Raw genomic sequence first — 25,845 nt, forward strand, 5'->3', positions numbered from 1 at the left:
GGGGATAGCCAATAAACCCACTTCTATTTCTTTTTTTTCTCATCTATGCATTCTACCATTTTGAGTCATAACAGAACACGATAGTCATTTATATCGATTTTATAATCTTTACAAGGCATTGCCTCCAAGTCATTATCTCAGCTGCATCTTAGAAGGACACAACTATCAACCTAGAATGAACATTTTGTTGAGTCCTCAGATACGTGTACTAACTGAAGTCTTATATGAAGGAAAGACAAAACCACACCCTGAATTTGTGCAGATTTTGTGGCAACATGAATTACTACTTTCAGTGTGAAACAGGTTCAACGTAATCAACTTGACTCTAAGTAACTGATTGATTTTCTCAAGTAAAGGACATCAGCAGCTTTTTTTTTTTTCCAGCCCTTGGTTAAGGGAAACCCATAATGTTGGGCCCATACATCGTCTTGATGTCTACTGTCTACAATTACTACTCATGCATTCAGTACTGCAGTAAGGTATGACAGTTTAAACTTACTAGACAACTCATTCTGATCGTTTAGTATCTCTTCCTGGTGATTGCTTTCTAGAAGGTATCAATAAGCAAAGATCTTTATGTTTTCTTCCCCACTTAACATGTTTACCCATGCCATGTGCTATTTTTCCATTCCTCCTCCTCCTAATTTTTCTGTCTCTCCCATTTCAGAACTCTAGTCAACCAACCAAGTCTGTCACCATTACCACTGTATCCATATATTGTTCTAATTGCTGACAATTTCTCTTTCCAAAGAAAGTGGATATTCAAGGGCATTGCCTGCAACTCTGCCTTTTGGTAACATTTCCCTTCTGTTCTTCTTCAGAGCCACCTAATAGTATAATTGTCATGTAGCAGCAGGATCCTTTGGTACTAGTGGATGCTGCAGTGTGCCACTCAGATTTCTCTTCATGTGCGAAGTGCTCCTTTCTCTGCCACCAGTGTTCACTACTGTCCATCCCCTAGAACAGCCTGGTACATTCACCCTCAATGGACAAGCCATGCCTGATCAAATAACCAAACAGCTCCTACCCACACTTGACCTGTGAATTAGCCTAGCATGGAGGCTGTGTCTAAGAAGCTACAAGCTCCTGCTGCTTAGGCAATTGAGGCACTCACAGGCATTGATGACTGCAGCTGAATAAACTGCATGGAAACGACAATACTGTGCCCACCTGGAACCTAGGCAATCTACCTTACCTAAATGACACCCTAAGACACATCTGCAGGTGAAAATTTTTACCCATGAAAGCTACTCTAAAATATAACAAAAGGTGATGGTTGCACTAGATGTACAGACATCAACAAACAGACACAAGAAAAATTGTCCCCATAATTCAATTATCTCCACTTTGCCCTGCCCTTGACATGTGGGGATTATCACAATTCAAGATGAGATTTAGGTGGGGACAAAGGCCCAAACCATATCAGTCACTAATCATCAGGGAGATAAATTTCAAAACCACGACAAAATATCACTTCACATTTATACAAATGGCTATTATTCAAATCAAAAAAGACAAAAAAATAACAAATGCTGGTATGAATATGGAGAAATAATAACTCATATACTATTGGTAGGAATGTAAATTATTATTTCCATTATGAGAAACAGTATAGTGATTTCCAAAAAATTAAAAGTAGAACTACCATATGGATCCTGCAATCCTATTATTGTGTGTTTATCCAAAGGAGATGAAATCATTATGGCAAAGAGATATCTGGACTTCCATGTTTATTGCAGCACTATTAACAATAGCCAAGCTATGGAGCAACCTAATTGTTCATCAATGAATGAATGCATAAAAATACACACACACACACACACACACATATTTATGTGTATACATATATATATACACGTGTATATGTATATACACACACAAACACACAGTGAAACACTGTTTAGTCACAAAAAGGAATAAAATCCTGTCATTTGCAGCAACCTAGATAAACTCAGAGGACATAATGTGAAGTGAAATAAGGCAGCACAGAGAGACAAACACCACGTAATCTCACACAGTTGCAAAATTTAAAAATCTGGTCCCAAAGAAATAAAGAGTAGCATAGTGGTTACCAGAATTAGTCAAAGGTGAAAAATTACAGATAGATAGGAATAATAAGACCTGGTATTCTATTACAAAGTAGGGTGAATATAGTTAACAATATTATATTGTACATTTCAAAATATCTGGAAGAGATTTTGAATGGTCTTACCACAAAGAAATGATAAATGTTTGAGGTAATTGATAACCTAATTAACCTGACTCTATCATTATACAATGTATACATGTTAGAAATACCACAACATACTCCATAAGCTTGTACCATTATTATGTGTTAAACACAAAATAAACCTTTAAAAAGTTGAAATTATCCTTGGACTCACCATATAACTTTCTGTTTCGTCAATGGCTCCCATCATTCAATGTCTCTTGTATAATATCAGAAAGTGGTTTACCTAGTTTCTCACTTGTTTATGGCAGATCTAGCTTATTACCAGTTTCTCTGTTATAAACAGCAGCAGAAAAACTGATTTTATTTTAATGAAAATAGTACTCATTCAGTCGGCACTGTAAATATTTTCAGAGAAATAATTTTGTTTACTCACAGTAAATAGAGAAATTTTAGATTTAATTGATTTGCATATTCTATGTTAGATTTCACATGATCAGAAATATGTCAGACAACAATAGAATGTAACAATACTACAAATGTTATTCAAAATTCTTTCAGCAAATGCAAATTATTAGGAAAAATATGCTATTTGTAAAATTACCTCAGACTACTTGAAAGAAAATAAGCAAAAAAGTTTATAGATAGCTATGCTTACATTTTAATTCTTGAAATTGCTACTGAATGACGGTAGCACTATATATATATTTATTCATTTGCTATTTGAGAAATATAAGTTAATATCTTGCTTTTATATAGCCTAAAAACATTTCCCTATATATTGAGTTGGGGATGTACAACCTTTCTATGAAGAGGCAATGTAGGGATTTTTAACCCCTTTTGCTTTGAAATAAATCAAAAAACAATAAATTAGTGATGACTAAATTGGAATCTCATTTTAAACTTGGTAAAATTAAATTGTAATTAGTTCTTTTTACACAATAATTTTATCTTTCATATACAGCTTTTATGTGATATTGCATTATGGTCATAAATTATATGATACTTCCATCTTTATTTCTCACCTTTAACATCTAAAGCCTCGGTTTTAATAAAAGTGATTGTTTACATAGCCTTCTTTATGACTATCAACCTTAGATTTATCCTGTGAAAATATTTTCTTACATATATGTATACATCCTCCCTGTTTTCCATGAAAAAATTTTCAAATGTTGTTTTTTGATCTGTGTATAGTATTATATCTATTATCTGAGTTTTGAAAATTATTCCACTATAGCAATCCTTTGTTTTAGGGTTCTAGCAGCAGCTTCAATATTTATATTAAATGTTTATTATTTTGACAGCTCAAATGTCATTAAAATTACACATTACTAGTTTGAGTTCAGAAACCATTGGCATAAAAGAAGTAATGTATATTTTGCAAAATTTATTGTACAAAATAAAGGATGTATATTTTAAGCTGTCGATGCTAATTGTATCTTTTTCTGGATGAGCAATAAATAAGTGCTGTTTTGATAACAATGGTGACATGACATAGGATTAAGAGCAGGCATCGAAAAAGGGAGTATTTCATTTAGGTCTCTATGTCCAAATAGTAAACATTTTCTCTGAATCATAGTAAAGTTTCTTTGAAAGTACTGTCAAATACTCATTAAATTTCTTTACATTTCTTTGACATAACACGTACTGAACGTGTTTTCACTTTTATTTCTACAATTCAATTATATCAAGTGAATTTTAGAATGTAGACAAAAATGATTGTGTTTTGTCATTTTAATATGTTGTCAGAAGTTGCTGGATATCTGTGAGATGTTAACATTTATTGTACGTTGGGATGTGTAGCCAGACAACACTTAATCTGATTACAGCAGGATTGATGGGTCAGGTAAGAGGCTAAGAGGTAAAAAGTAAAGTACTGAAATAATTGCAGAGAGCAGCAGACTTCTAAATTTCATATGATATTTTTAAAAAATAAAATGTTGATTTAAAAAAGTTAATGACAAGGCCAGGCTCGGTGGCTCACGCCTGTAATCCCAGCACTTTGGAAGGCTGAGGCAGGTGGATCACGAGATCAGGAGATCGAGACCATCCTGGCTAACATGGTAAAATCCCGTCTTATCTCTACTAAAAATACAAAAAATTAGCCAGGCATGGTGGCGGGCGCCTGTAGTCCCAGCTACTCGGGAGGCTGAGGCAGGAGAATGGCGTTAACCCAGGAGGCAAGGCTTGCAGTGCGCTGAGATTGCACCACTGCACTCCAGCCTGGGCAACAGAGACTCTTTATCGGGGAAAAAAAAAAAAAAAAAAAAAGTTAACAACAATGCCATACAGTAAGAATATATAAAGAATAGTACCATCTTACAAATATCAATTTTCCAGTTGGTTAATGCTTTCATTGATTCAGCAATCTAGTATTGAATATTCAAGGCCTTACGTAGGGAGCTACATCATAAGTAACACAGGCGGTTGTTCAAGTCATGAATGATTATGAAGATTATAGAATTAGTGGAGATGATGTTAAGGACTACAGTGTAACTAAAGGTATTAGAGATATTCAGATTCCACAGGTGTTTCAGAGGAAAGATAAATTGCTTTAAATAATAACATTTTTAGATAAAATGGATTTGGTGCTGACTTCCTCCTTCCAAGGTGACCTCAGCATATTTCACCAGGATTTCCTCCAGCCACCCCCAAGAGGACTGGTGCCTACACTTGTCATTGGGACATTTATGGGAAAGCTCACTGGTGTGACTCTGCCCAGCTTTGTCCTCCTGACTTTGGACTGAACAGGGTACTCAGGTCACTGGGCATTCTACAGACCAACCCATCACCTGAAGTACCAGAGAGCACAACTTAGTAAAGCAAATTAAGGTCAGAAACAGACATCCTGAGCAAACCAATAATGAGTAATAAAACTGAAGCAGTAATTTTTTTAAAATTCTATTTTTCCCTGAAAAAACAAGCCCAGAACGAGACAGATTCACAGCCAAATTTTAACAGATGTACAGTGAAGAGCTGTTATCAGTTTTACTGAAATTATTCCAAAAAATCAGGAGGAGGAATTCCTCCCAAATTCATTTTACAAAACCAATGTTACTCTGATATCAAAATTAGGCAAGTACACACACATGAAAAGAAAATTACAGACCAATAACCCTGATGAACACGGATGCAAAACTCAGCAAGACACTAACAAACTCAGTAAAATACTAACAAACCAAATCTAACAAAACATCAAAAAGATAATACATGATCAAATGGGTTTTATTCTAGGGATGCAAGGATGGCCCAACACATGCATATGAATCCATATGATTCACCACATAAACAGAATTTAAAACGAAAACCATGTGATCATCTCAATAGATGCAGAGAATGCATTAAATAAAATCCAAAGTATATTCATTGTAAAAACCCTCAACAATCTAGGTCTCAGAGAAACATACCTCGAAATAATTAAAGTCATGTATGACAAAGCCACATCCAACATCACACTAAATGGGGAAAAGTTGAAGCATTTTCCTGAAGAACTAGAACAAGGCAAAATGCCCATTTTCACTACTCCTATTCAACGTAGTATTGGAAGTCCTAGCTAGTGCAAACAGGCAAGAGAAAGAAATAAAAGGCACCAAAGTTGGAAAAGATTAAATAAAGTTCTCTCTTTCTACTGATGACATAATCTTATACCTAGAAAACCCTAAAGACTCCTCTAAAAGACTCCTAAACTTGAAAATGATGACTTCAGGATACAAAATCAACATGTAAAAATCAGTAGCATTTCCATAAAACAAGATCATTAAAGCTTAGAACAAAACCAAGAACTCAACCCTAATTATAGAAATGCTGTTACACTGTTGGTGGGAGTGTAAATTAGTTCAACCATTGTGGAAGACAGTGTGGTGATTCCTTAAGGATCTAGAACCAGAAATACCATTTGACCCAGCAATCCCACTACTAGGTATATACCCAAAGGATTATAAAGATTACAAATAATTGTACTATAAAGACACATGCACAGCAATGTTTATTGCCACACTGTTCACAATAGCAAAGACTTGGAACCAACTCAAATGCCCATCAATGATAGATTGGATAAAGAAAATGTGGCACATATACACCAAGGAATACTATGTAGCCATAAAAAAGGATGAGTTTATGACCTTTGCAGGGACATGGATGAAGCTGCAAACCATCATTCTCAGCAAACTAACACAGGAACAGAAAACCAAACACTGCATGTTCTCACTCATAGTGGGAGTTGAACAATGAGAGCACATGGACACAAGGAAGGGAATATCACACATTGGGGCCTGTCAGGGGTGGGGGTATTAGGAGAAATACCTAATGTAGATGACTGGTTGATGGGTGCAGCAAACCACCATGGGATGTGGATGCTTATGTAACAAACCTGCACATTCTGCACATGTATCCTAGAACTTAGAGTATAATAAAAAAACTCAATTCTATTTATAATAGCCACAAAATAAAATAAAATGCATAGGAATACATTTAACCAAGGAAATGAAAGAGCTCTTCAATGTGTACCACAAAACACTGCTGAAATTGTTGATGACACAAACAAATAAAAAAAAAAATCCCATGCTCAGTTATCAAAAGGATATATTACCGAAATGACCATACTGCTTAAAGTAATTTACAGATTCAAGGCAATTCCTGTCAAATTACCAATGCTATTGTTCATAGAATTAGGAAAAACAATCCTAAAATTCATATGGAACCAAAAAAGAACGTAAAGAGCCAGAGAAATCATAAGCAAAAAGAACAAAGCTTGATGTAACACATTAGCTTACTTTAAATTGTATTACATGGCTATAGTAACCGAAACAGCATTGCACTAATACTAGCATAGACACATAGATCAATGTAACAGAATAGAGAATCCAGAAATAAAGCCACACACCTACAACCAACTGACTTTCATCAAAGAAAAAAAAAAATGTGCAGTGGAAAAAGATACCCTATGTAGTAAACAGTGCTGGGGAAATTGAATAGCCATATATGGCAGAATTAAACGAGATCCCTAATTCCTACCATATACGGAATTAACTCACAGTGGATTAAAGGCTTAAATGTAAGACCTGAAACTATAAACATCCCCAAAGAAAACCTAGAAAACACTCTTCAGGACATTGACCTAGGCAACATCTTTATGACTAAGATCTCAAAAGCAAATGCAACAAAAATAAAAATAGACAAATTGGACTTAATCAAACTAAAAACTTTCTGCATATCCAATTAAACTAAATGACATCTGCCCATCAAAAGAAATAATTAACATAGTAAATAGACAACCTCCTGAATGAGAGATAATACTTGCAAACTATGCATCTGAGAAGGTACAAATATGCAGAATCTAGGATAAATTCAATTAACTCAAGAAAAGAAAATCAAATAAACCTATCAAAAAGAAGTCAAAGGTCATAAATAGACATTTCTCAAAATAAGACATACAAGTGACCAACAAGCATATGAAAAAATTCTCCACATCACTCATCATCAGAGAAATGCAAATGAAAACCACAGTGCGATACAGTAGTACACCAGTCACAATGGCTATTCCATAAAAAGTTAGAAAACAACCGATGCTAGTGAGGCTATGAGGAACAGAGAATGCTTATACACTGTTGATGGGAATGTAAATTAGTATTGTCTGTATGGAAAACAGTATGGATATTTCTCAAAGAACTAAAAATATTTGTACCATTTTACCCAGCAACCTTACTACTGGGTATCTACCCAAAGTAATAGTAAACATTATATCAAAAAGCCATCTGCACTTCTATGTTTATTGGAGCACTATTCATCATAACAAACTTATAAAATCAACCTGTGTCCCTCAATAGATGACTGGATTTTAAAATGTGTTATATACACACCATGGAATACTATGCAGCCACAAAAAATAATGAAATCATGTCTTTTGCAACAACATGGATGGAGCTGGAGGCCCTTATTTTAAGTAACTCAGGAATATAAGTAACTCAAAAATTGAAAACCAAATATCACTTGTACTCACTTGTAAGTGGGAGCTAAACAGTGGGTAAACATGGACATACATAGGGAAGTAATAGACACTGGAGAATCCAAAAGAGGTTAGGGTGGTAGGGAAATGAGGGCTAAAAAATTACCTACTGAGAACTGTTCACTATTGAGGTCATGAGTACACTAAGAGACCAAATCTCAGCACTGCACAATATATCCTTGTAACAAATCTGCATATGTATCCCTGAATCTATAAAAATAAAAATTAGAAATTATGTTGTTTTATAGATATAATATTTCAATCAGATGCATTGGTAAAGTGCCATTTGTGTGGAGTTTCAGGGGATATTGAAGAATAGGTCTGGAATATTGAAAAGCAGGTCTTTAACATTGTTTAGCCAGCATTTTTGAAGGAGGGATTCTCCTTAACAGACATGATTATTTACATGATTATTTACATGATATATTATTTAAAAAAATATTGCATGCTCTCACATATAAGTGGGAGATAAACATTGAGTACACATGGACATAATGATGAGAATAACAGACACTGCATACTACTAGTGAGGGGAAGATGTCAGGATCCATTTGTTGAAACATGACCAATTGGGTACTATGCTCACTACTTGAGTAATGAGGTCACCCCAAACCTCAGCATCACTCAATATACCCATGCAAAAAACCTGCACATATACTCCTGAAACTAAAATAAAATTTAAAATTATAAATTAAAAAAGCAATAAAGAAGGAGGCCAAAGAGATATATTTAGAATGTATAGAACTGTAAAAGACTTACAAATATTTTTAATAGTGATGAATAAATAAGCAGAGGAATCAATGCAGTACAAACTCCAAAATGCAAAAAATTTGAAAGAGGATTTTTATTAATCACTCACCAGGAGGTAGATATTTTTCAGGTATTGTTTATTTTTTCTCAATCTTTATTATGGTATAACTGACAAAAGTTTTATATATTTAAGAAAAAGAAATAAAGACATTAAAAAGACGGAGACTCAAAGTGTATCAAAAAAAGAGGACCCTGCTGGACACAGTAGCTCATGCCTGTAATCTCACTACTTTGGGAGTCTGAAGCAGGAAGATCACTTGAGGTCAGGAGTTCAAGACCAGCCTGGGGAAAACAGTGAGACCCGGTATCTAATATATATATATATATATATTAGATCTATCTATCTATCTATCTATCTATCTATCTATCTATCTATCTTTCTATCTATAGATGAATTTACATGGAAAGGCAAAGACCCAGAGTAGCCAACATAATATTAAAGAGCAATGAAATTACAAGACAGAAACTAATCAACTTACAAGACTTGCTATAAAGATAGATAGATAGATAGATAGATAGATAGATAGATAGATAGATAGATAGATCTAATCTATATGAGACTAGGAGTTTGTGGCTGCAGGCTGCTATGAGCTATGGTCATGCCACTGCACTCCAGCATGGGCAATTGAGCAAGAACCTGTATCAAAAAATATATATATTGTTTACAAGAAGTCCACTTTAAATGTCAAGTCACATATACATTAAAAGTAAAGGAATACTGAAAGTTATACCATGCTAACATGAATTCAAAGAAGCAGCAGTAGCTATATTAATGACAGAAAGAATAGACTTCAATGGAAAAAGAGTTACCAGGAATAAAATGTGTGTTATGTAATTATAAAAAGGTAAAAACTCTAAGAAGACATAAAAATTATATTTTTTGTGTAGCTACAATAGAGTTTCAAAATATATGAAGCAAAACTGATAGAAATGCAAGGAGAAATAGACAAATCATGATTATACCAGGAGATTTTAACACCCCTCTTTCAGAAACGGACAGATATCACAGACAGGCCATGTGGAAGAAATTATGACAACATTCTACAATATGTTAATGTACTCCATCATATCAATACCCTAAAAAAATCAAATGATCATATCAATAATGCAGAGAAAAATATATGACAAAATCCAACAGTCATTTGTGATAAAAGCTCTCAGCAAAGTATGGATATAAACGCACTTCCTTAACTTAATAAAGAACATCTACAAAACATCTACATTATTCTTTAAAGTGAAGAAACAGATGTTTTCCCCTAAAATCAGAAACAAGGCAATTCAAGTTGATACTACTGGAAGATCTTGCAAATTCAGTAAGATAAAGAAAATAATAACCAGTGTTGTACACATTGGGGATAAAAAAGTAAAATCATCTTTGCAGTTGAGATTATTTTCTATGTAGACAATTCCAAAGAATCAAGGAAAAAATTCCTGGAACTAATTAGCAATGATAGCGATGTTGTAGGATACAAGTAAAATAAATCAAAGTTAATTGCTTTTCCATATATCAGCAATTAATAATTGAAATTTGAAATGAAAACAAAATACCAATTTACATTCATATAAAAACTACATAAATAAAACAAAATATTTACAGCATCTATAAGAAGCAAACAGAAAAACTGTGATTAAAAAAGTAAAGAACTAATCAAATGGAGAGATATTTCATGTTCATGGATAAGAAGACTCAACACTCTAAGATATCTGTTCTTCTCAACCTGATCTATAGGTTCAACACGATCTTAATCAAAATCCCAACAAGTTACTTTTACAGATCTAGACATACTGATTTCAAATTTACATGGAAAGGCAAAGACCCAGAGTAGCCAATATAATATTGAAGAAGAGCAATGAAATTAGAAGACAGAAACTAATCAACTTCAAGACTTGCTATAAAGCTACAGTAATCAAACTGATCAAAGCTACATCAATCCATACAGTGTGGTATTAGTGAAAGAATAGATAACTAAGCCAGTAGAACAGAATAAAGAGCCCAGAAAAAGACCTCACAAACATAGTCAATTGATCTCTGACAAGGGAGCAAAGGCTATTTAGCAGAAGAAGGGCAGTCTTTTCAACAAATGATGATGGAATAGTAAGACTTCCACAGGCTGAACATTAATCCAGACACAGTTATTAAACCTTTCGTGAAGAGTAACTCAAAATAGATCATGGATCTAAATGTAAAATGCAAAACTATAAATTTGAAAGATAACGTAGAAGAAAATTAAGGTGACCTGAGTTTGTCTATTTTTAGAACAATATCAAATGAATCATCCATGAAAGAAAATTTTGCAAATTGAACTTAAATAAAATTAAAAACTCCTGCTCTGTGAAAGTCATTAAGAGAATGAAAAGACAAGTCACAAAATGGGAGAGCATATTTGCAAAACACTTATCTAATAAATAAGTTGCATCCAACATGTATTTAAAAAACGTTAAAATTCAACAGTAAGGAAACAAACAACCCAATTAAAAAGAGGCTAAAACACCTAAAAGAGGCTAAAACAACCCAATTAAAAAGAGAAGTAAAAAAGACATACAGGTGGCAAAGAGGCATATGAACAATACTCAAGCACCATGTGTCAGTAGGAAATTGCAGATTAACATAAGATACAACTACACAACTACATACCTAGTAAAATAGCTAAAACCCAAAACACTGACAGTACCCAATGCTGGTGAGGATGTGGACCACATAAACTCATTGACTGCTGGCCAGAATGCAAAATGGTATAGCCACTTTGGAAGATAGTTTGACATTTGAAAAAATATAACTAAACATACTTTCACATTATGATCCAAATATTGTTTTATGTAAATTAGTAGCAAACCTGGTAGGCAGAAAAAAACCTGCACACAAATGTTTATAGCAGCTTTATTAAAAATTATAAAAAATTGAAGCAATCAGGATGTCTTTCAATAGAGGAATGGATTATAATATGTGGTACATTTATAGAGTAGATTATTTTTCAATAGTATAAAGTAATGAGCTATCATTCCATTATAAAACACCAAGGAATCTACATTGCACATTGCTAAGTCTAAGAAGGCAATGTGGAAAGCTTACATACTGTGTGATCCAAATATAATATACGATATTGTGAACAAGCCAAAACTACAGACACAGTAAAATACTGGTGGTTCCAGGAAGTTATTGCAGGGGATGAGGGTAGATAAGGAGTTGGGAACAGGATGAATAGCTGAAAAGGAAATATTAGAAGCAGTGGAACTATTTTGTATAATACTGTAAATGTTGGATACATGACATCACAGGTTTGTCAAAATCCATGAAACTGTAGATACTAAGAGGAACCCTAATTTGAATTATGAACTTTATAATAATAAGAACGGTTTCACTACTGACCCATCAGCTATGATAAATGTGTCACACAAGTGCAAAATAATAACAGGAAACTGTGTGTGTATGTGTGTGTATGGGGGAGGTATATGGAGATTCTCTGGACTTTTTCTCAAATTGTCTCTAAACCTCAAACTGCTCTAAAAATAAAGTCTTCATTTTTTAAAATCATGACAACCATTAAAACAAAATTTAGATTATTATTGAGGTGAAGAGATACAGAGGAATATAATTGGGAGAGGCATATTAAGGCCTTCAAAATAATTATTATGTACTATTCTTTAGGTGGATGGTGAGCAAATGAGGGTTTTATTACTAAATATATCATACCTACAAAAATGGTTGTATGTGTAAAAGTTAAAAAGGATAAATTAAAAGAGTGACAAACTTAATTGGTTTTGTAGGCTCCTTAGATTGTTTACCAATAGACCTTCAACTGATTTTTTTCCAATCTTATCATGTAGGAAATTGTAGCCTTTTTACTAAAATGATAATAGAGAACGTTCGGACTTGGTATACCTTTGTTTTCTTTCCTCAGAAATGCTAAACCAAAATAATTTTAGAATGTATAATATAATTTTTCCTGAGTTTAGTTGTTTTGTTTATTTTAATGTCCGAGGCAGAATTTCTCTCTTCCATATTGAAATCATTATATAATTTTTATTTTAGCATGGATATTTTAGTTTTCTATTGAGTGATAAGATATACTACACATCACATCATTTATTTATTATTCATAATACACCCTGTATTCAAAAATATATTAACATCCATTAAGAAATCCATAACATGCACCGAAACTGCATATTAAAGTAATATATAAGATAAAGTCTTCTTACTCTTGGTGGAAATTAATGAAATGGTACATATATGATATAGAATATTTGAATAAACTAACCTAAAAAAATTTACTTTATGCCTTGGATGTTGTGCTACCAAACAGCCCACCAGCGACTGGGCAAATTATAAACAACAGAAATGTATTTCTCTTGGTTCTGGATGCTGGAAAGTCCAAGGTGCTGGCGAGTTGGGTGCCTGGCATGGACTGCCCTCTGCTTTCACATTGGCACTTTCTTGCTGCATCTTCCAGAGGGCATGAACACTGCATCCTCAGATGGCAAAGGAATGGAAGTGGCAAACTGGCTCTCTCAGCCCTTTTATGAGGCAATAATTCATTCCTGGGAGCCAAGCAATCATGGCCCCACCTTTTAATACTATTACGTTGGGGATAAAGTTTCAATATTTATATTAGAGAGGACACAAGCAGGAAAACAATAAGCACTTTATGTGTATAAAGTGGCTATAAGTGGCCATTTTATAAATGGCCACCTTCAGAGGATTGCTTGAGGGCAAGAGTTTGAGGCCAATGGCTATAAAAGCCATAAATGGCTTTCCAGGTATTACTTTGGTTGGTTATATATCTATTCTGGTGATACCACTGTTTCCAAAGCAAGTTTTAGAGCTCTCCCTTTGGATTTGTGCTCACATTTCATAGGACATCTGTTTGAGACTACTTAATCTTGTCAACTCTTTCTGTGTCTGTGAATAAAGTGAGTGGGATGACTAAACAGGGTAATAAAGCTTTAATGAAGAAGTAAAGATTGAGACTTGGTGTAGTGGCTCATACCCGTAATTCCAGCACTTTCAGAGGCTGAGGTGGGAGCACTGCTTAAGGGCAGGAGTTTGAGACCAACCTGGGCAACACAGCCAGACCCTGTCTCTAAAAAACAAAAAATTAAAAATAAAAATTAGCCAAACATGGTGATGTGTACCTGTAGTCACAGCTACTTGGGAGGCTGAGGTGGGAGAGCTGTTTGAGCCCAGGAGTTCCAGGTTGCAGTCAGCTATGATCATGCCACTCCACTCCAGCCTGGGTCACAGAGAAAGACCCTGTCTCTTAAAAAAGAAAAATAAAGTTGATTGCCAAATAATATAGTGTATTTTTGTATGTGGTGTGTGGTGTGTACTCCATATATTGGCTCTAAAGTTATGTCCAAAAAGGGATTTTAAAATGTTTGGAACAATGAAAGTGTCATAAAAACAACATGCAACACCTAAGTTATTGCAAAGAAAAGTCATTTTTATGCATAAGATTTGATAAATTTGTTACATAAATAAAATATTTTAAACTTACATTTAAATCTGCATATTTATATGTAGATCTATTTTTTATCATGGGATTTAACAAAATACGTCAATTGAATTTTCAGTGCTGTAAGATCTGAAACCACTTATTCTATTTCCTCAGAGTATATCACAGATCTTGGAAACTTCAGACCTCCCAGGAGTAGAAGTTTACAATAGTAATGTAAAAGGCATTTTTTTTTTATTTTCTTAACATATTTTCCTCCACCATGATAAGATAATGTACTTTCTAAGGATCTGTCTAACACAAACACAATGCCATTCATAATTTTGATAAACATAATTGTTCTCTTGCATGGAATGAGTAAAATTTATTTATTCAAGAAACATTCATAAAAGTACCTACCTACTATGTTCATATACTGAGAGGCTTACGTATGTTATTTCCAATGTTCCTAACAACCCATCATGCAGTTGTTCTTTTTGTAACTGCTGTTTATCATTCAGTGAAGGAAGAAGAATCAGAGAATTGAAGTGATTTTCTAAATGTCACCATAATGTACAAATTAGCCACACATTAGGCAAACACTTCTCTTTTGTCTATTTCCTTTATATATACCCAGGCAGGATCACTTTTCTATATGATTTAGTTCAGCATTTAAACATATTATGTGCAAGCCATTGTTTTCTGAGTTATAGGAATCTGCTGACAATGAAAATATTGTTACCAATCTGTGGGGAACAAACCTCTTTAGTAATTTTATTTTTTTTTCCTTTTGAAATGAAACACATTTAGTTAATTTGCTGACACCTTTATATTTTCACACGAATTTTATACCTGCCATCTTATGTTTTAGAAAGTTGTCCCCTTTCAGCAAATACTTAATGTATTGCTTTACTAAAATTGTTTGGAATCTAATAGTGAATGATTGGTCTGGTGATAATAAAGCAGGTACAATTGACAACTCTGTACTTACAGATTCCACTGAACCAACTGGACCCACAAGAGCAGCACATTGCCCCTGACAGAAAATAGTTTCTTCTTCCTTTGTTTGAAGATCATGGAGGTGCTTTATAAAGTTTCCCTGCCTCAGGATTCACCTAATGTCTCTTCTGGGCAACCAGAACAAAAATAATCCTCAATCTGGTTAGAATGGCATAGTAAAACTGAAGGTAAGTTGAGCTTTTAAGGAGAGAAGAGATTATATAAAACAAGTAAGTTTCAGAATCTGTTTAATAAGTATTGTCAGAAGCTATTTGATACAGCAGGGAAAACATAAAATTGAAGACGGGAGAATTTGTTGATATGGGAGAATCCTTCTGTGACACAAGATTTAATACTCTGACAAGAATCACGGGGAATGATGCCTTCATGGTATTATGATGTCTCTTTTAATCTTGGATAAAGTAATTACTCATTTTAAATAAAGTATAAATGCCAAAAATGCTGGTAAAGAAGGTAAGGCACCTAGGCTTAGAGAAATGAGGATTGCAAAGTACATATTTAACATAAGGCTAGAAAACCCACTGGCCAAGTAGATTCATCAGGGATGAATCTGGAGGACACACCACTTACCAAAATGATAAGGAATGCGCAGGTGAGAGGGGCAACACTGTCTTTGAGAACCTCAGTGGTGGCTTTTTTTTTTTCTTTCAGGCCAGGGCTAATAGTAGGTGATGATGCTGTAAAAGAATTGGTACTCTGAGAGGCCAGGAGGTAGCACTTAAATGTCAAAAGCCACATGGACACAATACTTAATAATGAGCAACAACAACAGAGTAGTAGTTAAAGGAGCCTGTCTTTAGAGATCTAAAGAGATGATTGATGGTAGAATATAATGTTTCCACAGGGAAATGCATAAGCATTCAACAAGGGTATTACTTATTTGATTGTCTTTCATTTGAATGTCTATCAGTTCAACATTATCATGTACTACAATGGACTCTTGATTTCTTCCTGCCACAGTTATTTCTGTATGCACAGTCTTTTTAGTGCTTGCTAGCAGAATTTAAATACTCACGTCCCCAAATTTTTCATTATACTGGATTTTTTATTTATCTCTGTACTGAAATCTATTATCACCAAATAAGATTTTTCATCCATCTCCCAGTGGTTCTCTACATAATGGCAAAAATGCATCATTTTAAAATACCAGTGAAATCTTGTGGCTCCCTACTCTGAACTGCTTCAATGGCTTCATGTTACATTTATAATAAAATTCATATTCCAGGACTTTGAGTTCCTACATGATCTAATTGTTTCTCCAACCTTAATCAGGTTTACTCTACAGACTGGACTAACTAGGACTAATTACAGACTACTAGTTTGTTTGAACAGACCACAATCTTTCCCAACTGAAACACTGCACATGCTACTGTCTTTTTATCCCTAGCTAGAATAACTTCCTCAAAAAGTTCTTCGCTGAGTGCGTTATTTAAAATAGCCACCCTGCACCATTTTCTGTTGCCATCCTTTGTTTATTTCTCATATGATACCTGTGACAATTTGGTTTTTGCACTTGTTTGTTAACCTTCAGTTCAGCTCTCTTCACACTGAGTTGTGTATTTATGCCAGGTCAAAGAAGCTGTCCATCTCTTTCATTGTTGAATCCCAGGTGCTTAGCACAGCTTCTAGCACATAGTGTGGACTCAACTAATTTTGGATAAATTCATCAATGTAAACTGAGCACTCCAGTTTACAGTCTCTAAAATTCCATATGCAACTACAACAATGTATGTAAGGCAACAATTATGTGGTCTGCTTATCACTCCTTCTCAGAACAACAGCCTCCTTTATACAACTTGCTCTACTCTAAACACTTTTACCTCAAAGAGAACTTTTTCATCCTTCTATTATCCAGTCAAACCCTAGCCATGATTAATGTGAAAAAAATACAATCAAGACAAATAGGGAAAAACATAGAAGATGAACCGATCCTTGTGTGAGATCCAATGTACTTTCGGTTCAGCTTCCTTTCTGCATTTTTGTTGATTCGTTCAATTTCTTGGATTTTTTTTTAGTCAAAACTCAACCCCTTTCCTTCAAACTTTAGCCCTTGTTAGATAAGGATCTCTGACACATTTAACTGAAAGATTCCTAAATAATAAGATACATTTAGATTCTTTGATAGCAAGGCAGAAAATATATAGCACTAATTATATGATTGCTTGAGTATTTAAACACAACTACATGTCCTGCTCATCTTGGGAGAATAGATGCACATAAAAGCAAGTTATCCAGCTGGTAAGCCAATGACTAAGTCTTGGATAGTTTTCTGAATGTCAGTACAAGATGATACATCTTCTCAATTAAATTTAATTTGCCTTCACAATAAGAATTCAAAACCATTGAAATTTTCTGCATTTGCTCAGTATGTTGTTTCTGATTAATTTTATTGATGGTTTAACTTGGCATTCAAATTTCTAATCAAATGGATTTTCAAAGTCCTGTAGCATGGAAATATAGACATAAAAATACATTTGAGGGTCTTATTGTTAATAGAAGGCCACATATATATTTTAATATCTCTACTGTAATCCTCATTAAGATTACCGTCAGCAAGCTACAGTTCATCATATCAAATGGCAATGTAATGCACAGTGATTTCTGTTTCAAATTCTACACTGTTCTTTATGGCCTTATCATTTCTATTTTATTGCAATTGTTAAGCAGGACAAGAATATGGTATACAAGCTAGTGTTTTGCTAAGTCATTTCACAGTGCACACTTAGTTGCAATAATAATTCATTTTATATGGTCTTAGTATATATTATGAAGCTATTTCCCAGAATGAAAATATTGTTGATATATAAAACAAAATTATGCTTTAGTTAAAATTGTTATGCGACAAGAAATAATAGATGAAGTCTGATTTGATTAGCAACCATATCATTTACATATGTAGCTTAAGGGAAGTTAGTTTTAAAATTGCATATTTATAATGTGATTTCCTAAGAAATTGGATAACTGAGACATAAAGAAGTTAAGGTATGATACTTTTTTTGTTTCTAAAAATTTTGTTAGAATTTCAGGAGATATATTATTTAGGAGTAGCGTATTAAACTGGTATATTTATAATATTTAATAGCCACTTATATTTTTTACTTATTAACAATTAATAATTACGCAATATTTTATTAATTAAATGATGGATTTCTACCTGTGAGAAACAGTTTAAACTATTTGAGAATAAGTTTTACAGCTCCAGATAATATAACATGATTTTAAAAATACATACAGAATTAATACATTCTTGAAAGATTAACTTACACACAATTAATATAATTTCAACATACTTTGCCTTGAAGCAAAACAGGAGTCAATATATAAAATGTCATACCATTGATGCTAATATGTCGACTCAGTTTTGTCATTCACCCTTTTTGAACCTCAGCATTCTGTTCTACATGAAAGCATTAGCTTAAATCTTCTCTGATTCTTTTTTTCCCTTAACCTTTTGTAAAACCAATGCATATACTCTCAGAAGAAGCAATTGAATCCACTAGAATGTTTTGGATTTGGAGAGCTTTGATAATTCGGATGATGCAATCATATTTAATATTTAGAATAATCAGAGTTTGGAGTGAGAAAGTACCTTCACATCTCCTTAGTCCAGTCTCTTTACCCCAGATGAAACCTCGTTTCTCAGGAAGTTCATCAGAAGCTATCAAAAGGTTGTCTCCACAACTGGATGTAAAGCATTTGTAAGTTTGTATGTTTTTTTCTCAAAATTAATTTTTATCTTTATTCCATTTCTGTATCTTCAGTAAAATTTAGTGAGGTAATAAGAAAATAATGAAGATTTAAAATATGTATGCTTATTAACAATATTTAGTTACTTATTTTTTCACACATTTAAATTGGTAGATTGTTCTCTAATTCCTTATCTAAGAGGAAGCATGTGGGAGAGCAAAATGAAGTTGCCTTCATGTCTTGCTGGCTTTTCCCAGCAAAATATCTAAGTTGAAAAGGACCTCAAAAGGTGTGCAGAGTGATAAAACGAAGGGGATATAAGAGCACGATATCTTGAAAACACATGAAGGACAAAAAATGATCATGAAATTGAAAGGATATTACTCTGGCTGGTTAAGAAGAGAAAAGGAAGATGAAATGTTCCAAAGGTCTTTAACACAAAGGTAGCGTATGTTGTGCTTAGCATCACTGTGAGAGATTTATGAGGTCAGAAGGGAAATTCCTATATAGCACAATTGAACATGGAGGATTATAGGTAGTGTCAGAGAAAACTCCTCCTGTGCCCTAAACATGACACAGAACTAGCAGGTTGTTTTCAAACTAGAAGTGGTTATGAGCACAGGAATAAGATAGAACAGGGATAATGGACATTTGAGCCACAACCTTTGTCGATCTGTGACTAAAGTTCAGATGTAGCTTTTCCTCCTTAGTAATATGCTGAATTATCCTAGGATAATACAATAAAATAGGACAAGGAAGAATGAGAGCACTAATTTAAAACTTGAGTTAAATAAAATTTTACTTGTTAATGCTGCTGTTGATGCTCAACTGGATCTGTGGACTAAGATTCATTCTCATTAACTTTGATTTAATGTTATATAAGAGAATGAAACAGATAATTGGGTAACTTTCCCTGATGTATCTGATAGAGAAGATTCAAGAATTTCCTGATGAGTTACAATTTAAAAAACACAAATTACATGCAACTGTATGCATGAATCTCCAGGACATAATTCTGAACAAAAAATGCATTGAAAGTTTACGTTTACACCCTATGATTTTATTTATATAAATGTAAACAGAAGCTGTGGTCTTAAATGACAGGACTGTAGCTACTTTGGGGTGTAGTGTCCGGGAAGGGTCATGTCAAAGGTTTTTTGTTGTCTCCCTAATATTGCTTTTATTCATATGAATATTGATTATGTGTTTTTTGTAAAGAGAATTGTGATTAATACAGTTGTGTAATAATCTGCATATATTTCTGATTGCCATTTATATTTCGATGAATATTTATATAAAATGTATTCTGTGTGTTTCCAAGTATTGTTTACTCTAAGAATTCAAATGTGTTATAATTTCAGAAAATCTTTATATGTAAATCATTACAGCAATACATTAGAATAGAAACACCATAGAATTATAGTAGTTTAATTAAAATTCCAAATGAAAAATAGAAAAAAGCTACACAAGATAGAAAACTTTACTAGAAACTAACATCTACCTTTGTCTAAAATGTAACTTATTTTTTAAGAGGATAAATTTATATATATATATTTATATATATGTAAAATATAGTATATACACAGTATATAAATATTCTGTGAAATTATATATACACACATGTATGTGAATTTCACTATTCATAGTAGTTATGTTCTATAAATTCACCAAAAATACTGACTTAGAGAATACTAAGCCCCTATGGGAAATACAGGGTTAATGTCCAGTGCACTCTGGCTACCCATTTTCATCAACCAATCAACACATAACCTTGTTTTATGTGTACTTCAGTTAAAGACACCTTATTTAATAATTATTGTTGATTCATTAACATTGAACTCACAGCCAGTAGCACTATTATTTGTGCCTGCACACAGCTCGTCTAATACACCTGATTTCTCCATATAGCAGATCACAGTCTTCTTGCACTCAGGAATACTAGAAAGCACTTCAGCACTAGGCTGAGGGGGCAAAGCATTTGAAAGCATAAAGTCACTAGTAAAAAGCAAATAGTGCAAAGAACACTGCACAAAGAGATCTCAGAAAGGTCACTGATTAGGATATGAGAATTGAAACAAGAAGACAGAAAGTCACCTTGCTCTACCTTAGCTGTTTTATATCAGGCAAATAAAAAATTTGGCTGCTCTGTGAATGTTCACAAATGATGGCAAAAGTGCCTCAAGTATTAATTGGAGGATTACAAATAAATTTTAGCTCATAGGGGAATTTACAAATATGGAATCTGTGAATAATGAGAATCAACTGCAGTTAGTTTAAGCAGTTGTGAAAAATTGAAGGCCAACATCACATCAGTTATAAAAAATATCAAACTTCCAAATTTTAAATGTTAACTTTTCCTTTAATATTTTAGTGAATGTCAACATATAATCAATTTGGAATTGCTGTGAGTGGGTTGCTAGAGAAACATAAATATTTGGAAATTTATTCAACTCAAATTTTTTTTCCAAGACAGACAATTTAGGAGAGCAATTAAAATTATTTGCAAGAGTGAGAGTGGCAATCTGCACTACCAATGTGGTCATTTTTTTCCCCCTAGCTCATCACTGCCCCCTAGGTGAAATGAACTGTTGAATAATTCAAGAAAGCTTTTAAAATCATTTAAGGCATTTTGCTTTGTACTTGTAATCATTAAGAACAATTTCAGGCTCTCTGCTTTTCTGGTTCGACAGACAGCTGCATATTCTCATGCATCACCTGCCACTTCCCTGAGACACCATGGTGAAGGTGAAGGCCAGAGTCCATGGATTTGACTATATTGGGAACCCAGTCACCAGGACTGCTTTAATTCTGGTAAAGGGGATACTGTCACCATCAATGACCCCTTCATTGACCTCAACTACATAGTCTACACGATCCAGTATGATTCTACCCACGGCAAATTCCATGGTACCGTCAAGGCTGAGAATGGGAAGCTTGTCATCAATGTAAATCCCATCACCATCTTCCAGGACCAAGATCCTACCAAAATCAAATGAGGTGATGTTGGCACTGAATATGTTGTGGAGTCCACCAGAGTCTTCACCACCATGGAGAAGGCTGGAGCTTATTTGCAGGGGGAGCCAAAAAGGTCATCATCTCTGCCGCCTCTACTGAGGACCCCGTGTTTGTGATGGGCGTGAACTATGGGAAATATGACAACAGCCTCAAGATCGTCAGCAATGCCTCCTGTACCACCAACTGCTTAGCACCCCTGGCCAAGGTCATCCATGACAACTTCGGCATTGTGGAGGGACTCATGACCACAGTTTATGCAATCACTGCCACCCCAAAGACTGTGGATGGCCACTCCAGGAAACTGTGGCATGAGGGCTGCAGGGCTCTAAAGAACATCATCCCTGCATCTACTGGCACTGCCAAAACCATGGGCAAGGTCACCCTGAGCTGAACGAGAAGCTCACTGGCATGGCCTTCTGTGTCCCCATCACCAAACTGTTAATTGTGGACCTGACCTGCTGTTCGGAAAAAACTGCCAAATATTATGTCATCAAAAAGGTGGTGAGGCAGGCATCGGAGGGCCTGCTCAAGGGCATCCTGGGCTACACTGAGCATTAGCTTGTCTCCTGTGATTTCAACAGCGGCACCCACTGTTCTGCTTTCAATGCTGGAGCTGACATTGCCCTCAACAACCACTTTATTAAGCTTATTTCCTAGTATGACAATGAATTTGGCTACAGCAACAGGGTGATAGACCTGCTTTAGCAGTCATGATCCAGTTGCTCAAAAACGCCTTTGGCGTGAGATTCCACAGAACATGGAAGGCAGAATTTGATATACCTTAGTATGGAAACAAAATAAAATTTAAAACTTCACTTTATTATAGTTGTTATTATATGTTGTCAAGCAGCGAAATTACAGGGAAGCAAATGATGTAAATGGCTTACGAGTAATAAATTGTGAGGGGGACAGTATGGCAGATAAGAATGAATTAAACTTGTTTCACACTACTTGTAAGATATATACAATTTTATTTTTTCAAATAAAAATAGTTCTACTTATGCTTATAAATGCATGTTTTAGATTTTCTTGGTCAAGAAAGTACAAACCTAGGTTTTTTCTTTTACATTATGTATGTTTTAATAAGACATTGTCATAGGCACAAACTATAAATTAAATTTAACTCAACGAATAAGAATTCTGTAACATATTAACTTAATCAAAGCAAATAACTAATATGACACACTGTAACACAAAATTTATTAATGGGGCTGGTGGTAAAACACTAGAACACCCTTGAATTTATTTCAAAATAAAAAGGAAACTTCTAGAGTGAATGAAGAATTCAATAATTAGTTTAAGACACACTTTTTTTTTAATTTGCCATAAGATCATTTTATTTTTCATCAACTTTTAAGTTCCAGGGTACATGTGCAGGATGTGCACGTTTGTTACATAGGTAAACAGCACACACTTTTTAATACCTAAGGTGCTTAAGATACATTGCCTACACTGTAACTAAGTAAACTGATAAATAAGGCACTTTCATTGTTTTCATTCAATAAACTGGCAAAAAGAAAAATTATTACAACAATATTACAAACTCTATGGTAAAGCTATAGTTTATATGCAGCTAGAAAGAAAGAAAATAATTATTTTTGTTAATGAGAAAATACTTCAAAGAAAGTGACATTTAAACTTGGTATTGAGATGAAGGCACGAAAGTGGACTGAGAATAAATTACAAAGATTTTTAAAATATACTGTGAAAACTTGGGAGTCAAATAAACTCATGAAACGAATAGGTGATACAAGTTGATTTGCTTTCCACAGTAATCAATGTGGTCTCAGTTACAGGTGATGCATTTGCAAAGAGAGAAACTGGGAACAAAGCTTTTGCACAAGTTCAGACAACAGAAGATTAGAGGCTCAACAAAAATGGTAAGGATTGAAACGCAGAGGAAAGAAACATTCAACAGTGATAAGTAATGTTAGAGGCAGAATCTGTACAATTTAGTGAAAAATAAATGTAAGAATAGATAAAATAACAAATATAGGATGAATATACATATAAATGGAAACAAATAACTTTTAGGTATACTTTTGGGGACTTTCAACTACAAAGATCCAACAGAAAGTTTTTTTTAAATGCACTGACTTATTCCACTTAGCATAGCATCCTCGAGATTCATGCATGTTGTTGCATGTGACAGGTTTCCTCCTTTTATGACTGACTAGTATACTGTTACATGCATATACTAAATTTTCTATGAGATATCTAACGTAGTCAAGTTCACAGAAGCAGAAAGGAGAACACTGGTTGCCAGGGACTGGGAGGAGAGGGAAATAGGGATTTGCTGTTCAATAGGTATAAAATTTCACTCACGCAGGATAAAATAGTTCTAGAGATATGTTGTAAAACAGTGCTTACAGCTAATAATGTGGTACTGTAGCTTTAAAATTTTGTTAAATGGGTAGCTCTCAAGTTACATGTTTTGCTTTGTTAACCACTATAAAAAGTACACTGTATGGTGGAACAAAGTTACTGTGGTTTGGGGGTTTGTTACAACATGGAATATAATAATATATACACTAGGAAATACTCGCTCTCATTATCCTACTTCTAACATACATTAATCAATGTCTTACCATAATCAATATTCATTTCTCACTCACCCAAAACTTGATGTAGGCTATGTAGTCCTTGTCTATCTTTTAACTTCTCAATCTGGAACCTAGGGTCTCCAAGGTCATTACTGGAAGTTTGTATTAGAATTTTTAGGAGGACTAGTACTGGAAATGTCACTGCTTTCATCCCACATCCTGTCTAGGGTCCAGTACATAGACTCAGTATTTAACTGCAAAAAAGGCTGAGAAATATCTTCTTGTACGTCTAGGAAGAGAAGGTGATTAAGTATATAACAACACATCTGTCACATCAGAATTAATAGTAACCTACAGTATTTAATTCTAGTCACAATTATTTTTAAACTTTCTAAATAAAACTACATGTAAATTGAATTGTGTTATTTTGTTTTTCGTTTGTACTGAGTAGAACACTATCATGGTAATTTTTGTGGACCACAGCCCCCATTATCCACGGCTACTTTGCACCTGATCAACCATGGTTAGTAAACATTACCTGGAAAATTCCAAAAGTAAACAATTCATGATTTATTTATTTGTTTATTTTGAAACGGAGTCTCGCTGCGAGACTCAGGCTGGAGCGCAGTTGTGTCCGGAACTGGTGGGTCCTTGGTCTGACTTCAAAAATGAAGCCCTGGACCCTCGCGGTTAATGTTACAGTTCTTAAAGATGGTGTGTGCGGAGTTTGCTCCTTCAGACGTTCAGATGTGTCTGGAGCTTGTTCCTTCTGGTGGGTTCCTGGGCTCGCTGTCAGGAGGGAAGCTGCAGACCTCTGTGGTTGAGTGTTACAGCTCTTAAAGGCAGCGCATCTGGAGCTGTTTCTTCTTCCCAGTGGGTTTGTGATCCCGCTGGCTTCAGAAGTGAAGCTGCAAACCTTCGTGGTGAGTGTTACAACTCTTAAAGCCGGTGTGGACATAAAGTGTGATCAGCAACAAGATTTACTGTAAACGGCAAAAGAACAAAGCTTCCGCACTTGAGAAGAGGACCCCAGCAGGTTTCCAGTGTTGGCTGGGGCAGCCTGTATTTATTCCCTTATCTGACCCCACCCACATCCTGCTGACTGGTCCATTTTACAGAGAGCTGATTGGTCCATTTTACAGAGAGCTGATTGGTCCATTTTAC

The 25,845-nt window shown here is 34.4% G+C and overlaps 1 pseudogene; it reads left to right on the forward strand.

The window, feature by feature from the left end:
• The first annotated feature begins 21,859 nt into the window (after positions 1-21,859).
• LOC107130930 (glyceraldehyde-3-phosphate dehydrogenase pseudogene) lies at positions 21,860-22,843 on the forward strand (annotated as a pseudogene).
• Positions 22,844-25,845: the final 3,002 nt, after the last annotated feature.

This window comes from Macaca fascicularis, chromosome 9 (assembly GCF_037993035.2).
Source record: "Macaca fascicularis isolate 582-1 chromosome 9, T2T-MFA8v1.1".
Lineage (NCBI taxonomy): Eukaryota > Metazoa > Chordata > Mammalia > Primates > Cercopithecidae > Macaca > Macaca fascicularis.